The sequence below is a fragment of the Peromyscus leucopus genome, unplaced genomic scaffold (genome assembly GCF_004664715.2).
Source record: "Peromyscus leucopus breed LL Stock unplaced genomic scaffold, UCI_PerLeu_2.1 scaffold_242, whole genome shotgun sequence".
In the NCBI taxonomy this organism is placed as follows: domain Eukaryota; kingdom Metazoa; phylum Chordata; class Mammalia; order Rodentia; family Cricetidae; genus Peromyscus; species Peromyscus leucopus.
In genome coordinates this window covers 104937-122374 of record NW_023505115.1, presented here as the reverse complement: position 1 = coordinate 122374, position 17438 = coordinate 104937, and positions in this window count along the sequence as shown.

The window sequence follows — 17438 nt, the reverse complement described above, 5'->3', positions numbered from 1 at the left end:
AACCTAGGGGGCCCCTCCTGCTCCCTGACCCCAGTGCTCTTTCCAGTCTGGACACACAAATGGCCTGGCTTCCTTTTCTGCTGGATCAAAGCCTTCTGAAGGGCCGTGGGGACGGCTCCACAGTCCGCTCGTTGGACTGTGGGGATGAACGATGGACACGCAAGGCTGCCTTTCATGGCCACTCTCACTCCTGAGCTCCACAGGCTCGACACAGGGTCTCGATCTCTGACTAACCCACCGTGTAACAGCTGAGGGGTGACAGACAGTTGCAGAGTTGAGAGCCAAAGGGGCAGAGGGATGTGAGGAGAACGTCACCCAAAGGCAGCAGGATGGTAGGGAGGGACCAACCGCGTGGGAAAGATCTTCCCTAGAGGAACAGGGAACGGTTACCACACTAACAGCCCACGGGGCGTAGAAACAGGCTTAGCAGGAGCATGTCCCTAGGCAAGAAGGCGCCAGAGTCTCCTGGGGGTAGAAACGGCCTCAGCCAGAGGTTGTAGGTACCGGCCTGTATCTTCCAGGAGCATAGTTTAGAGCTCATCACATCCCGCCCCTGACCTCTCAGTCTGTGTATAGGTCAGGCTGCAGCCTGATCTCAGTCTTCACCTCCATAACCATCTACCCCCCTCCTCCCCAACTCCCATCCCCACCCTCATCCCCTAGCCTTGCTTCAGTGCTAAGGTTCTGACTAGTGTTTTGTTCAGACTAATCCCAAGGACAGGAGCCTGAGCTTGCGCATCTCAGTCCTGCTCCTACCCAGCTCTGGGCCCCTGGGCAGGTTCCTGCTGCCAACGCAGGGCTATCTGGTAGAGCTTCCTGGTAGATGTCTAGGTGCCTGAGTCCTAACCACTCTTCACTGTTTGACCTGAGGGCATGCTGTATCTACAGAGCCATCAAGGTCTGGTGAGGGGTCTGAGAGGTAGCTTAACCTCCCCCCCACCCCCATCTGAAAAATCACAGTTGGAAACAGAGCTCAGAAAGAGGGCGGTGTCCAGCCAAGGCACGAGGCCAAGGCTCCAGTCTAGAAGTACAGTCTCAGAGACAAATGAGCCCGGCGGGGCACTGTCCACCTCCAGCACTCTGTCAGCTTCTGGCTTTTCCTCCCTCCTAACCCCAGGTCACCATCTTGTCCTGTCCATACCATCAGCACCCTTTGTTTGGTGATCCTAGGCTGTGGCTCTGCTCTACATCAACATGGACTTTGAAACTCCCTCCCCCGCCTCTCAGGCCAGCTTCTAGAAAGAGCCTAACTTGCAAGTACTCAGCTGCCTCTCATCTGAGCCTTGTATTCCAGTGGGGCCACTGGACCTCTCGCCTTCAGAGTCCCCTTACCTTAAACCTTTGCCCAGCTTCTGACACTGGAACATGATTTGGTCACCTACAAAATTCATGCTCCAGAACTGTGCGACAAAGTTACAAAATAAATAAATAAATCGCAAACCTCACTTCACAAAGCTTTAATTACATTCATGATTTTGCACTGGGGCTGTATTCATAGCTGGCAACAGGCTGAACATGCCTGCTTTAGAACACTGACTTCCTCTAGAACTCCCACCTGAAGTGAGGTGGTTGGTGCCTTTACCGGCAACCACATCTGCCCTTCCCAATGACAGTAACAGGCCCTGCACTCAACAATATCCATCAGCACCCATCTGTACCTCACCCTCACAGCACCCAGCTAAATGCCACAGATCTATCTATCTATCTATCTATCTATCTTCTATCTATATCTATCCACCTATCTAATCTCTCTATCTTTATCTCTTTTGAGATAGAGCCTTACTATATATCCTTGGCTGGCATGGAATTCATTATTTAGACCAGACAAGAGCTCATGGAGATCTGCCTTCCTCTGCCTCCTGAGCACTGGGTTAAAGACATGTACTGCTATGTCTAACTGCTTTCACCTTTTTAAAAATCTTCTATCTGTCCTCCAGCTCAGAGCATCTTATCAGTTATCCCTCCTCCAGTCTGCCCATCTCCTTCATCCCATCAGGCCCCCATTCCAAGCCTGCACATAGGAATGGGATTGCCAGGCCTAGGCTCCAGAGAGCAAGTGTCTCTGCCCATCTCAGAGGTAAACGACGTTTTCTCCCTTCCAGCAGAGCCATGCCATGCCAGAAACCCATCCTGCCTCCTGCCTCCCTGGCATGGTGAACAAAGACCTTTGCAGAGGAGGTCTTCGACAACATGACTAGTGCACGACAGAGCTAGGAAAAGTCTCCCTCTGACCCCGGGACAAGTGGCAGAACTGCACCCTGCCCACAGGAATTAAGCGGAAGTCATCCATTCCCAGATCGCGTCAGCAGCCCAAACCTTGCTGCCTAAGGGAAGACGGTGCAAACCCTAGAGCTCTCTACGCAAGAGTGTGCACACTGTACCATAGATGACACCAGCTCCTAGAGGCCTCTCTCTCCTCTTTCCTTGTAGGCCTTTTCCTTCACCATTTGTTGGCAGCCTCTAGTCAACCGCCACAGGCTCAGAGCCCTCAGTGGCTCCAGTAAACACGTCAGGAGCCCTGGTCTGGAAGGTAGAAGTGATTTGACCTGGGAAGTCAGGACATCTAAAGCCCCTGTGGATAGCACAGTGGATTTGTGGACATAAGCATCCCCTACATTTGTTGTACAGGCCAGATGTGTCGTGTTTTTCTGCTATTGGTCCTGGGGCAACATCCCAGGTGTCAGGTGTACAGAGGCCAACAGGGTGGAGATGACAAGGTCTCCCAAGAACTCCTTGCTGTAGGGTTAGGGAATTAGCGTCCTTTTGGTGAAGGAGGGCTGGGAGACCCACTGTCGCCTTGTGGGAGACTGCTCTGCAGTAGAACCTGTATTCCATCTTGTGGCTCTGTTTAGCTCCTGGATCTCTGCTTGGAGAGGCTGTGGATTGATTGGCATGGCGAGGAAGCAGAACACAGAGCAATCAGGCCACTGGCTCACTGTCCCTCAGCTGGCAGGTTCCAGAGCCATGTCCCCTTCAGACCTCTGTCCCACATCACCTCAAGGGAAGCAGAATGTCCCAGAATTTAGGGATGCCCCTTTCCCTGAATGTGCTGCTTCAGAGCCCATAGCACAGGCCATGGAGGCCATCCTGGAGTTCACCATGGTTAACAGTGACAATTGGAGCTTGGCCCTTCCTCCCCCAGCTTTCCTCCTCATATCCTAACCTTCCTCACACTCAGTATCTCATTGTTGCTTCTTTCACCCAAAAATGGTCCTCAAGCCTGGTAGCTCAGGCCTCGGACCCCAGGCACTCGGGAGGTGGAGGATGGAGTACTGAAAGTTCCATGCCTGTCTGAGCTACAGAGCGTAGTAAAAGGACAGCCTGGAACCCAGTGAAACTCTGCCTCAGAATGAAAGAATGAAAGGGGAAAAAAGGGGGGGGAGGCTGGGTTATCTCAGTGGCACAACACTTTTTTAGCAAGCTTGAGACCTTAGGTTCAATCTCAAGTTAGGGGAGAAAAGAGAAGAGAGGAGAAGAGAGAAAAGAGAAGGGGAGGGGAGGGAAGAGGAGGGGAGGGAGGGGAGGGAAGGGAGGGAAGGGAAGAGAAGAGAAGAAGTTCTTCATGAGAAGATAGGAGGGGACTCCAGGATAACATAACACAGCACAGCACAGCTCAGCAAAAACATAAACCATGCTGGTGGAAACGTCCTGAGTCTAGGTCATAACCACTGCTCTCTGTTTTGATTTTCATCTCAGGGCTGTGATTCACATCTAAGCATCATCTTCCTGAAACGTTATCAGTCTTCCTCTTCCTCTCTAGGTTCTGAGGTGTTGCTAATCTGGCAGAGGCATCACTTTTGAGGAAAGTGCATCTGCTCTGGCAGGCCTGCTGAGGAAAAGCTGGTGACCCTGTCCTACAGCTCCTTTCCACACACCTGAACCTTACAGCAGGCCACTGAGTGCCGGTGTCAGCCTCTGGTCCCCATCCTCCATCCCACTCAGAGGGAAGCATTTTCAAGCACAGACCAAAGTTGCTAGGCCAGCCGTGGACTCCTGAGGGATAGTGGAGCCCAAAGGATGGCTGGCTCCATTTGGTGAGAGGCACCCTAGGCAGGCCTGGGTACCCCCTCGCCTTCTTCTTGAAGAACAGTTGAGCTTGGGAGGCTGAGTCCACACCAGACAGTGAGCGCTGCAGAGAAGGGCAGGCTGTGTCAGCCCACAGCCCCTGACACGAGGGAGAGCCCCAAAACGTAAATCCAAACAAAAAATAGAAGAAAAATACAGTGCGGAGCAGGAACCACAATGTGGTCCTGAAGTTGATGGAGGATCGGAGTGAGCGGCAAAGGCCTCCTGGGTTCCAGAAGGCTCAAAGACAAGTTTCCCCAGGAGTACTCATCATGTGACCACTTCTGCTCTGAGCGAGATGAGTGTGAATTTTTAATTTTTTTTTTTGAACTTTTTATTTTGGAAAAATTCAAGGGTTGTGGGAAACGGCAGTCCCCAGAACTAAGATACTAACACCAGTGGAGTGGTACCAGGGACACTGATCTGTAACTTTACCACCCCGCTTGATTTGGGGACCCTGTCGGTCTGGAAGGTTAATACGTTGGAGAACGCCCCTCCGTTTGGACCTCTGTGGTCTTGGCAGCGTTGGGGAAGGAAGTACATGGTGGCAGAAGCTCACAGCAACAACATGTCTTCTCCCTGGTGTGGGTGATCTTGGTAACTCAGCTAAGCGGCCGTCTGTAAAGTTACCCTGTCCAGTGGCTGTTTCTGTCTCTTGTACTCTAGACCCAGTGCCCCCGAAGGTCAGGCATGTCAAGAGAATCCCCCCACAGTTCCAGCTCATGGTAACACTGGCTGTGTGTTGGTGTGGGCCAATGAGGATGACTACAACGACCGATCACAAGCGAATAGAGACGCTTTGAAAGTTTTTTAAATTGTGTGTATGTGTGTGCATGTGTATGGGTGTTGTTCCTCAGGGGCTATCCACCTTGCAGGCTTTTTGGTTTGCTTGTTTGTTTGTTCAGATAGAATCTCTCACTGGAGAAAAAGATTGTAGAGTAGGAGAGCCTGCCTGACCAATGATCCTCAGGGATCCCTCTGTCTCCACCTTCCCAGGACTGAGATTACAAGTGTGTGCCACCATGCCCAGGGTTTTTCCATGTATGCCAGGGAATCAGGTTGTCTTTACACTTCCAAAGCAAGCTCTTTACTGATTGAGCTAGCAACCTAGCCCAAGTCCAAGATACTTTAAAAAATCCTTTCAAGAAAGCCTGATGTAGTGGCACGGGCTTTTAATCCCAGCACTCGGGAGGCAGAGGTAGGCAGATCTCTGAGCTCAAAGCCAGCACTGTCTACAAAGTGAGTTCCAGGACAGCCAGGGCTACATAGAGACACCCTACTTGAAAAACCAAAAATCAAACAAAAACAAAGAAAAATCCTTTTGTTGGTGGCGCATGCTTTAATCCCAGCACTCGGGAGGCAGAGGCAGGCGGATCTCTGTGAGTTCGAGGCCAGCTTGGTCTACAAAGCAAGTTCTAGGAAAGGCACAAAGCTACACAAAGAGACCCTGTCTAAAAAAAAAAAGAAAAGAAAAAGAAAAAAAGAAAAAAAAAAGAGCATGCTATCTATCAACTATTTATTTTTTCCTAATAAAACATATCTTGGCCAAAAAAGATGATTATGAAACCAGTTCTATCTTTTCATCATCCCCTGAGTACCTGAAAAGCCAGACAATTCCACTCAAAAACAAAGTAAGAGAAAGCAACAACCAGACATTGACCTTAAGCCGGATAGTGCACATGTAACTGCCAACCTCACTGGGCTCTGCAGTGGCTCCAGCTGCCTTCCTTTCTGGGAGGCCGGGGAACTTTCCTCTAGCCCCACAGCTGGTCAGCATGTCCCCATCCATTTTCTCCCACAGTCCAGACCCTCTGTGGGACCTTCACTACCCTTCCCATCTTGGAGCCTCAGACATCAATCCCCCCTGGATGGATGAACTTTCATAAATCCAAAGACTCCTCAGGGAGCAAACAGGGGGGAGTCTTAGCCACAGCCACAGCCCAGAGCACATGAGCTCCACATGTAACACCCAAGGCAATGTCTCTGCCCACTCACCCACCCCAGAGGCCTCAGAGCACTGTTCACGACCTGTAGAGAGACGAACTGACCAAAACCCAGCTGACAGACCTACCTCTCAGGGCTTCAACAGCTTCTCACCATAGCTCTTCAGATTCCAGGCTGCATGTGATTGAAGAACCTTCTAGCAGTAACCAGGAGCTCTGGACCCAGTTAAGAAAAATCAATCCCATCCCCAGAGGGAGTCTTCTCATCTCAGTCAGCTTTGGTTGCTGGTAGCTTCCTGCCAGCAGCACACAGAGGTGTGTGTGTGTGTGTGTGTGTGTGTGTGTGTGTGTGTGTGTGTGTGTGTGTGCCTGCTGCTGTGATCAGACCTCCATCAGCTGCCCTAAGGAGCAGCTCAGTGTGAGCTCCACCCTCCAGCTAAGTCTTCTGGGGACTTCTGGCTCCTCAGCCCTACAGGTGCTCCTGAAGAGGCTCCCTGGGCACCAGCTTTCAGCCCTGCTGATCACCCCAAAGTTTTCTCACAGGCTTTGGTTTCACTCTGTGGCTGATGTTTTCTCTCAGCTGGTTCAGCAGGGTTAACACACCTCCAACTAACTCTAGGGAGTATTTTTCAGTGGGCTCTGTCTGGGCCACCTGTGGGAAGTAGGCAGTGTCTTCTCAGTCCGTTGACTTTGCTTTGCTTTTAAACGATGCTAATATTAGTGAGGTCACAGGATGTTGTGACCATCCAGTGGCAGAATGGGTGTGACTAGGGTATGTGGAGTTGATGCTCCGTAAGTACAAATCCTCCATATTGGATAGTACTGCAGCCACTGCATGATTCTGACCTCAGAGGTTCTATAACCAACCACTCTGTTTGGCAATGAACACTCAGAGAAGAGAGAGTGAGGTTACAGGGGAGGAACTGTAACACCAAGGTTAGCCATATCCTCCCCCACATCAGTCAAGGAGCAAACGGGATCACGAAAACTGCTCAGAGGACCGGCTGGCCCAGCAGACACCATGGGCCACTGATCACCTGCTCATCCAGGCATCTATGGGAGCCAGTGGGCAGAGCTGCCCTTCTCTTTATGGTCTGGAGCTTTGATGGAATGTGTCATCCATCTGCTAGCTTCTGTTACTACAGCCCATAGTCTGTTTCTGTATGGCGCTTCCCTCCTGGGAGTTTAGAGCTAAGACAGTGTTCACTGCAAGTGTAGGAAAGAGCTATCACAAGTCCTTTGCAGCAGGGCTCAGAGCTCTGGGTTCTAAGTGCTGTTGCTTGTTCCAAAGGTTTGAGTTGGCGGGGGGGGGGGGGGGAGGGCTGGATTCAGGTCTAAATGTTCCTATCACAGTAGGTAGGACAGAGTAAGCCGCTGGAGTGTTCAGCTACAACAAACAGGCACATGTGTGTGGAAAGCAAGGGAACAGCCCAGAAATTATTTCTCAGGTGTCATTTTTTTCTAAGGTATTTTTTTCCATTGGCTTTAAACTTGACAAATAGGATAAGATGGCTGGCCACTGAGCCTCATGAATCCTCCTGTCTCCGCTTTCTCCCCTGGCTGGGATCATAAGCACACACCAACTTTGTTTGAAAGTGGGTTCTGAGGCCTGGACTTGGCTTCTTCTGCCTGCAAAGAAAGCACTTTACCAAATGAACTGTCCCCCTTGAGCAGAGAATGTTTTGGACAGCTTTTATGCACTTGAACCTGAGGCTAGGACAATACAAAGGGAAGTCAGGGATCCAGCTTCCTCCGACTCATCTACCCAGAGACAGAGTGGGAGAGATGGGAGGGCTTGCTTAGAAGATTCCAATTTGCTAGCTGTAGATTATGGCCTTTGCCTTGGTTTAGCCTGAGAAAAAGCTACCCTTCTGTTTGCCACAAATAGAGGTTGAGATCACACACACACACCACACACACACACACACACACACACACACACACACTCCAGCAGCCACTCAGAAAAGAACAAAGGGAATGATGTTGCTGCTGGCTTCAGACATCTGAGCAGAAGTGAAAACTGACTTCAGCCATTTTCACGCTCTCTCAAAGCCACAGGGCCCCTCAGAAACTTGGTGGGGAGAGGATCCTTGGGAGAGATGGTAAAGAATGCCAGGTTAGACGGGGTATCCGTTGTCAGACATGGTAGAAAGTCAAGGAGCTCAGAGAGGTCTTTTCAGGACAGGACTGAGACCAGACCCAACTCTGACTCACCCAGCTCTGTGTTCAGCCTGACTGCCTCCCTCCATCACTTTCCCCCATTTATTTTTTGTGCATTTGAGGTGCCTTATGCAAAACTCAGGGCTCTCTTTCCATGACTCTACACCAACCTCCTGGTAGCAGCAGCAGCTCATCTCTAATTAAAACCAAAAGATGTGAGCAATAGAATAGTCAAGTGGAAAAACGTTACAGTAATCTAACCCAAGATTTACCTCCAAGGTAGTGGCGTGAGACATTAGATAGTCCCCTTTTAATGGCAACAAGTATAATACCAGATAAAATTGTCAATGAAGCAAGTACAAAGAACAAACATCCAGATCGCTGGAAAATGACCCATCATTAAGAACTTCTGTCGTACCAGGATGGCCACTAGTCTGTGGCCTTATTGTGCTGTCCACCCTGCAGCAGTGTGCTATCTTGGACGAGGAAAATCAGAGATTTGCTGGTACCTGTGGTGGGCTTGGTCCAAAGGCTAATGGAAACCAGCAGCTGTAGCAGGTAGTGGGAGCAGGTTTGGTCTGGGGGGTGGAGAAGAAAATCTGCAGTTTATGGGTTAAAGATTATTTATTCAGTTTGGAATAAACAGTTACAAGAAGTGGGGGAAACTACAACTCTCTTGGGTTAAGGTTATAGCTTTGGTCCAAGGTGGAAAGAGACTCAGCCAGAATGGGAAGATCCTTCAGGCAAGATGGCCATGAAGAAGAAGTCAAGATAATGCAATCTCTCTATACACCCAGTGGATTGCTAAAACAAGCTTGAGTGAGGTGGTGGGTGGGGGGAGACCCAAGAGAGTACCGCTGGAAGTGACATCAAAGGGACATGGGAGGCTCACTGCACAGCTGTTTCTCCAACCGCACCCAGCTTGGGCAGCGGATGGGAGGGCCTCTTGTTCAAGATGTCTGAACATGCTCTCTGTTCAAGTGATTATCTTGCATCGCAGAACGTGACCAGACCCTTGGGGGGAATCCAGACTACAAACTAAAGTAAAGGGGCTGGAGAGATGGCTCAGTGGCTAAGTGTAATAGCTGCTCCTGAAGAGGACCTGAGTTCAGTTCCCAGCACCCACGCCTGGCAGGCAGCTCACAACTGCCTCTAACAACAGCTCCAGGGGGATCCAAGACTTCTGGCCTCCACGGGCACTGCTGCACACATGTACACATACACACAGTCACACATACAAATAATTGAAAACACTCAAAATTAATCATGGAGAAACTGAAGGAACTGCTGACACTACACTGTGCAGAGATGGTAGGGGCAGGGCACCGTGTTGGGGGCTCATTTTGTAAACCAAGTCCAGATAAGTTCCTACCACCAAACACCATAACTGCAGGAGACTCCAACAAAACCAGCATCATTGTGGTGCAGTGAGCAGTTTTCAACAAAAGTTACCAGACACGAGAAAGACCAAACCAAACAAAACAAAACAGAAAGTAACCAAAAAGAAGGCGAAGCCATGAAGAAGGCCTAAGGAGACTCCACAGCAGTTCCTATAGTTGAGGGGATTAAAGGAGATAGCCTCATAGATGTAAACTGCTACATCTCATGTTGAGAAGAGTCAGAAAATAGGTGCTCTCAACAGAGAAGGGAAATGACAATAAGTAATAATAAACAAAAAAATAAGTAGGCTGGGATATAGCTCAGTGGTTAAAGAATTTTCCAAGCACGCACAGGCCCTGGGTTTGACTCCTGGTACTATAAAAAATAATAAATAATAGAGGGGATTTCTGGAGCTGTGAATTACCAAAACTAAACTGGGAGGCTATGAGTGAAAACTGGAAACCTAGAAGCTACTGCTTTCTCTTGGTTACCTCTTGCCTGGAATATTTTTTTTCCATTTCTATTCCTTCATTCAAGCCTATAAATAATCCTTCAGTTTGAAGTATTTGATGTCTTGCTTGGTCCTTTGACTGTTTCAGTCTCCTAGGCTGCTAAGTTTTTACTTAGGAAATACACTTATAGCATCATGGGGTTTTCCTTGCATGTGATAGCCTTCTGTCCCAGAAGTGGGGTAGGTTCTGGGTAACCTGATCAGCTGAGGTTAACATTGGCCTTCAGTGGCAAAAGCTGTGAGTAGCCTCGACTTTAGCAAAGGTGCTTGGGATCCTCAGCGGTCCGGGACCTCCTTTTTCAACCACAGAAGAAAGTCATGGCCAAGGAGAAAGCTCTTGGTATTGAGTTGCTACACTGGGCCTGAGGTTGGGACAATGCATCCAAATGGTCTCTGTGCTCTGCTTGCAGCCAGTCTCAAGTCAGTGCTCCACCAAGGGACTGCAGCTTCCTAACTGTACTGCAGAGCTCTCCAGGACCTATTTTCCTCTGTGGCTGTTTGTGAAATCATTGTTTTTGTTGATAAACAAAGGGTGGGGACTCCCAGACCGCCATCTTGCCGACATCATCCCACCTCTATTTCATTTCCTAAATGAAGTTGGTTTTCAGTACTTCTCAAGCCTCGGGCACCATGGAGCAAAAACTCCATGCCTGTGTAATTGTAAAGGAGAGGCAGGCAGCAGGCCTCCGCGGCATGCGGGGTAAAGCTGAGGCCCCAGTTCATGAACTGGCCAGCTGTGAGAGTCCCCACTGGGTCCTCCAACGTCTGAACTTCAATCTCCTCATCTTTAGAATTAAGACAGCAAACCCCAGCTCTTGGGTTCTTGTGACAACCATGGTCCTCAAATGTACCCAGAAAATGCGTATTAATTATTCTTTTAAGTATCACAAGTCCTTGCACACAAGACCTTAGGGTTCTTGGTGGCTCATAGCTTGGAGCTGCCTAGCCTGCTTGAAGAACATTTCCTGCCTTAAAATGTCCCTATCATGGTGTCCCTCAATGTACGTCAGAGGTGACTCTCATCTGGTCCCATCTGCAGAGGACTGACAGTCTGCTCACTTCCAGCTGCCAACTGTCACCAAGCTGAGGCTCTTCCTGGCCATACTCACACAGAATCCCAGCTCTGGGACAGAGGTGAAACTCTGAATAGTAAAATCTCCGAATCCATTTTTGGTCCCCTTACCTTACCTCAAGCCTTCCCAGGGAATTTTTCCTGGGTATATACTCCAGGCTCCATCACCAACCTCACTTGGGTGAACCAGCCTATATCCTGAAGGACAACCATAGCATCTGAAGATGTGAAGAGTGTGAGTTCTCTCCACCCCTTCCCCTAGGCATCAGATCCCACGGGTCCCTCTCCAGCAGGATATTTGTAGGCCCTCTTCTGCCCATATCATGGCTCACAGGTCAGGGCACTGGTGTCTAGACAGTCACCTCTGACCGGTTCTCATGCTCTCCTCCTCTCGCGTGACCACCGATTTGTTTTCTCGATGGTACTTGACAGCCCTTGAGGGACTTGTAAAGAGCCTTTGCTCATTGGCTTGTTTCCATTGCTGCTGCCTGTCTTCACACACTGGAACACAAGGGTAAGACCCACGAGAGGGGATGGCGCTGTCTTTCCCGCCACCATACCTGTAGTAGCCCCCGACAGTCACGATTGCTGGATGACTGAAGGAGTCATTATATCTGGTCTCATCGTCCCATTTTACAGGTTCAAAAGGGACTCTACTTTTGCTTCACATTAAAAAGCCAGGGAGTAGCTGCAAGAGACCCAATCCCAGGCTTCCCCATCTGCAGTCCATTCCTCTTTCTCTCCAACCTGTGCTTCTTGGAAAATCCTTCCCAGACCTCCATTCCACAATCCCACTAATGACGGGTTTAGAGCAGTGGTGCGGGGAGCTTCCAACCCCGAAGCTGAGCAGCCTGCCCAAACTAAGCTTTCTTAGTGACTCAAAGTCAGAGGCCTTTACAGTTCAGCCACTGCAAGCCCCCCTGAGACCCCAGGGGACACCCTAGCTGCAGGGTCTACCCTGGCAGGCTGTGGTCACTGCCAGCCCTCACAGGCCACAATATCCAGGAAGTCTTCCCACAGCATCCGTAGACGCTGGTAGTGAGTCAGGCTCACTGCACAGGACACTAAGGACATAAAGGAATGGGCCCGATCAGGGACTGGGCTGGGCAAGCACAGTGACTTCAGGAGTTGGCATTGGTGGGTTCTCTCTAGGGAAGAAGAGGCCACTTCTTCATTAAAGCAGGACTCCAGGATGCCCCGGCAGCAACTGGTACCCACTGATACCTGCTTTGGGCTCTAGATCCTTTCAGATCCGTCGGAATGCTTCACCTTCGCCTCTCAGGCGAGTGTCTCATTGTTGCTTTGTTCCTTAACAAACTTCCCTGCAAAACCACCAAAGAACGCGATTCTAAAAAAGATGGAGTTGAGGGAACAAGTCAAAAGGGGAAATAAGAGTGAAAAGATTAAGAAGTGTGGAAGAGAAGGGCGACAAGCGACAGCCTCCTGGAAAACTTCTCTGTTCTCCAGGGGACCCCCCCGCCCCGCCCCCCCCCCCCGGCTCTGGATCTTTTAGACCCAGAGCAGAGAGTACAGGAGCTGAGAATATAAGCATCTGGAAGACAAAGTCAGATCAGCACCTTCCGAGACCTAGTTCTCCTAGGGCTGAGACAACATGATCATCCACCCAGTGTTTCCAAGAGCCCAGAGGGTGTTCCTTGCTGGAGACACTGTAGACACAGCCTCTCCAATCCTGATGGCAAGGCTGAGGCACAAGGCTCCTTGGCCATTCCCTAGCACATCATAACTGCATGATGTGGGGTATCAGGGACTGGGGGCGTGTAGAGGAGATAAGAGCAGACAAGAGAAGGTGTGGCCCTGTGTAAAGACCCTTTCAGCTTCGGAAACTTGGTGAGGCAGGCTGTGGGCAAATCATTTTAACCCTGGGATTCAATTTTCCCATCCATAAAAAGCAAACAAATTGCCACATGCTTGGCCAAATGTGTGGCTATTGATAGGTTATGAAGTTAGTTTAAATAATGTGCACCGACTAACTTAGAAATAGCCAGACTGATAGAGCTGAGTAGAATGATCCACACTATATACTAAAATAAGTTTAAATGTTGCATTTGAAGCCAGGTGGTGGTGGCACACGCCTTTAATCCCAGCACTCAGGAGGCAAGGCATGTGGATCTCGGTGAGTCTGAGGCCAGCCTGGGCTAAAGAGTGAGTTCCAGGAAAGGCTCAAAGTTACACAAAGAAACCCTGTCTTGAAAAACCAAAAAAAAAAAAAAAAAAAAAAAAAAAAAAAAAAACCCAGAAAACAAAACATTGGCATTTTGAATTAGTGGAAAAAGGAAAAATGACTCTGAAAAGGATGTTGAGGGACTTGGACATTTTTATGTTGAGCTGTAGTGGAATATTATTTTAAGATGTGTTACATTTGTTTATGCTGTGGAATACTTGTTTTACTGATGCAAAAATGTGTTGCATTCTTTTATGTTGCATTTGTTTAATTCTGTGAAGCTGTGCTACTTTGCCTGCTTAAAATACCTGATTGGTCTAATAAAGAGCTGAACGGCCAATAGCAAGGCAGGAGAGAGAAAAAAAGCGGAGCCGGCAGGAAGAGAGAATAAATAGGAGGAAAAATTTGGGAAGAAGAGATCAGGAGGAGCAAGAAAAGGAGAAAGACAGGAAGACCAGGGCCAGCCACCCAGCTATACAGCAAGCCATGGAGTAAGAAGTAAGAAAGGCAAACAGAAATAGAGAAATATAAAAGTCCAGAGGCAAAAGATAGACTGATAATTGGTTAAGAAAAGCTGGCTAGAAACAAGGCCAGGCATTCTTACATAAGAATAAGCTCTTGTGTGTGATTTATCTGGGAGCTGGTGGTGGGCCCCAAAGAACAAAAGAGTCAAAAGAGTAAAAAACAGCCAACTACATTGAGCTTGGTGGTAACCAGAGAAACTAAAGTATCATTGGGTTCCATCATCTCTTTCTAGACAGACAATCAGGACAACTTGGTCCTACAGTAGGATGTGTGGTTGATTCACCCCTGCGGGGAGGGAAGTTGTGTTGGAGAAGTGCAGGGAGGCTGGATGAGACCACAGCGTGGAGAAGCTGGAACACCTGGAATGCCCATCAGGAAGGGAAGGTCAGATCTGCGCAAAGCAGTGGCAAGTTCCTATGTCAGGGAAAGACACGCTGTGGAATAACATCTGTGTGTGGTCAACAGCAGCCGGGATTCAGGTACCAAGCGCCACACTGTCATCCACAGAGGCATTATCTTCCTGTTTTAGGCACCTGGACTGGGGCCAACCTGGCTCTTTGGCTTTAATGCAGAAAAGACTTTCTGGAAGAGCCAGTGAGAAGCAACTTGGGAATTTATTTAAAAAATACAAAAGTGCTCAGGGAAAGAATGGATACAGGATTCCAAAAGAAGAATCTCAGTTGTCTCAGCATTACCAACAATGTACTTTTCCAAGTGGTTCTCAAGTCACATCTCACAGGGTTGCTAAGAAAATTCTGTGTGTGTGTGTGTGGTGTGTGTGTGGTGTGTGTGTGTGTGTGTCTGTGTCTGTGTATGTCTGTGTACATACATGAATGCAGATGCCCATGTAGGCCAGAAGAGGGATTCAAATTCCTCGGAGCTATAGTTACATATGCATATGGGTGGCTATGAGTCACTCAGAACCAAACTCTGGTCCTCTGGAAAAGCAGCCCACCCACTTAACTGTTGAATTATTTGTCCAGTCTATATCAAGCTTTCAAAGACTTTATTCTAGTTTTGAATTATGTGTATGTAAGGGGAGGAGGTGGAGTGTGTGCATATGGGTGCAGGTGCCCACACAGAGGCTAGAGGCATGAGACTCCCCTGGAGCTGAAGTTACAGACAGTTGTGAACTGCCTAATGCAAGTGCCAGGAATCGAACTCAGGTCTCTTGGAAAAAAAAATATGTACTCCTTAAACATGTAACCATTTCTCCAGCCCATAGCATGCTTTTAAAAACAGTGTTCATTAGGGAAAAACATGAAAAAAAAGTACCAAAACACAAATGACAGTTCACTATGGATGGTAGGGAATGTGAATGATTGTTACATCTGGAGCAGGGACACCTGGTTTCATGTTTTAAAATTTCCCACATCAAACAGAAAAAAAAAAATCAAAATGAAAATCACATGTTCCAAGTTCAAAATCTGAGTGCTTGAAACAGGCAGAGCGACACAAACCAAGCATGGGTAGTTGTTGTGTGCCAATCACAGCCACAGTTGCTAGGGGTGTGTGTGTGGGACCTACCTACACTCTGAAGTCCCTGAGTTAGACCTAGTAAGGTAAAGGATCCTTTTCTTAAAAAAAAAAAAAAAAAAAAAAAAAAAAAAAAAAAAAAAAAAAAAAAAAAGAATGTTCTGGAAGGGTCTAGCAAAGCAGGGGTGAGGGGCAAAGGGACTTTGGGGGTTCCAGGCATGATGCCAGACAGAGGAATGGCTGAGGATGTCCCCTTCAGAGAGGGACCACAGGGAAGAAGGGAGCCTCATCCCAAGCCATTCTTCCTACCTGGGCCTAATGCTTCTCCTCAGCCACAGACACTCTGCTGCCTGCTCACCCGGGCGGAAGGACGGCCAGCCCAGCCCTTTCAGCTCCCTGGGCAGGCACCTTTTGTCCCTTGCCTGCCTTGGGAAACAGGCTCCTTGGAGACACAGACTGGGCCTAGAGTTTACGCGTTGTGCAGTTTTCTTTATGTCTGAGTTAGGCTGTCTGGCTTTGGGCCCTTGGTTGCTCTACATTCAGCTTTCCGTGGATCTGGGAACCCCCTTTGTCTTCAGAGGCCCCTCCCTTCCCATACCCCTGAATCTTTTCTGTGAACCCTGGCCTCACCTCACACTTCAGCCCAAAGCTGAAGTTTCCCACACAAGCTCACGGAGCATGTGACTCAGGTCTAAGCGGGGTTCCTGAGCCAGAGAGTACCTCAAGTCTCCTTCCCTCAGGCAAACGCACTGGCCCATGAGCGATGATGTCAGGTCCAGGAAGTACATTCACTGGCCCTGTGTTTTCTTCCTCAGCCTGGTTTACCTCACAGGGTTCCAGAGCCGGGTGCAAAGAGCTCCTCAGCCTAAACCGGGAGGAACAGGGAGCAAGTATTTTTCCAAGTTGTAACCACAGAGCAGAAACACTCCTTAGCCTCTTGCCTGAGTCTGAGTGAGCTTAAAGCCAGTGAAGAATACAGGAGAGGGACAAGTCAACCCAGGTGGGGACCCAGGCTGCTGCATGCTGGGAGCTGGAGGACACAGTGAGGTGCATGGGTGGCTTCCAAGCAGGCTGAGGCCGAAAGTACTGGTGAGGAGGAACTTCTCTAGCCTGAGTTCCTTCTATGGCTGTGTCACAGTTTACCCTTCCCGGTCTCCTGAAAATGGAGGCAATATAATCCACAGCTCCCTTTCCAGCCTTAGAAAAGAGGAGAGGTCATAAAGGCCCATGAAGGAGAGGGGAGACATCTGTCTCCGGTTGGCTATAAGTCAGTTCAGGGGTGGGGGCATCCAGCTTCCATCCCACAGGAGAGATGAATAAGATAGCCCAAGGAAGCTTCTCACTGCTTCCCTGGGCCCCTCTTCTCACCCATTTCACTCCTAGTAGAGAAGACAAAAAGCCCAGTTTACGCTCTACCCACCTCATTAGTAAATGCTCTTCCAGAACATTCTTGCATCAGTGGGTCAGCCCATCTCCCTCCATGCCTTTTATTTGGGGGGTGGGGAGCAGTGAACTTTATTGATGATGGTCAAGAGAGTAGGGGTCCCTAAGCCCCTCCCCTTCTTCCGGAAGTCTATGAGGGAGGGGATGCTTAGTGTTGGGGGCTGAGTTGGGACAGAGACTCTGGTGGTTTGAAAAGAAAAATGGCCCCCAAAGGGAGTGGCACTATTAGGAGGTGTGGCCTTGTTGGAGGAAATGTGCCACTGTGGGGGTGGGTTTTTCGATCTCTTTTGCTCAAGCTTCCCTCAGTGTGGCAGTCAGTCAACTTCCTGTTGCCTGCAAGGTGTAGGTAGCACTCTCAGCTCAAGCACTATGTCTGCCTTCATGCTGCCATGCTCTTGTCCTGATAATAATGGACTGAACCTCTGGAACTGAGAGTGAGCTTCCCCACTTAAATGTTTCTCTATAAGCGTTGCTGTGGTCATGGTGTCTCTTCACAGCAACGAAAAACCCTAACTAAGACAAACTCCTCAGCAGCTGAGGGCCCTTTCTTGCTCTCATGTTCATGCTGGGGTGGGTGGTCCAAGACTTCTTACTTTGTGGAGGCCATAGAGGCCATGAGGTCCGCCATCCTGTTGCTATAGCCATATTCAGTCATACCAGGAAATGAGCTTTACAAAGTTG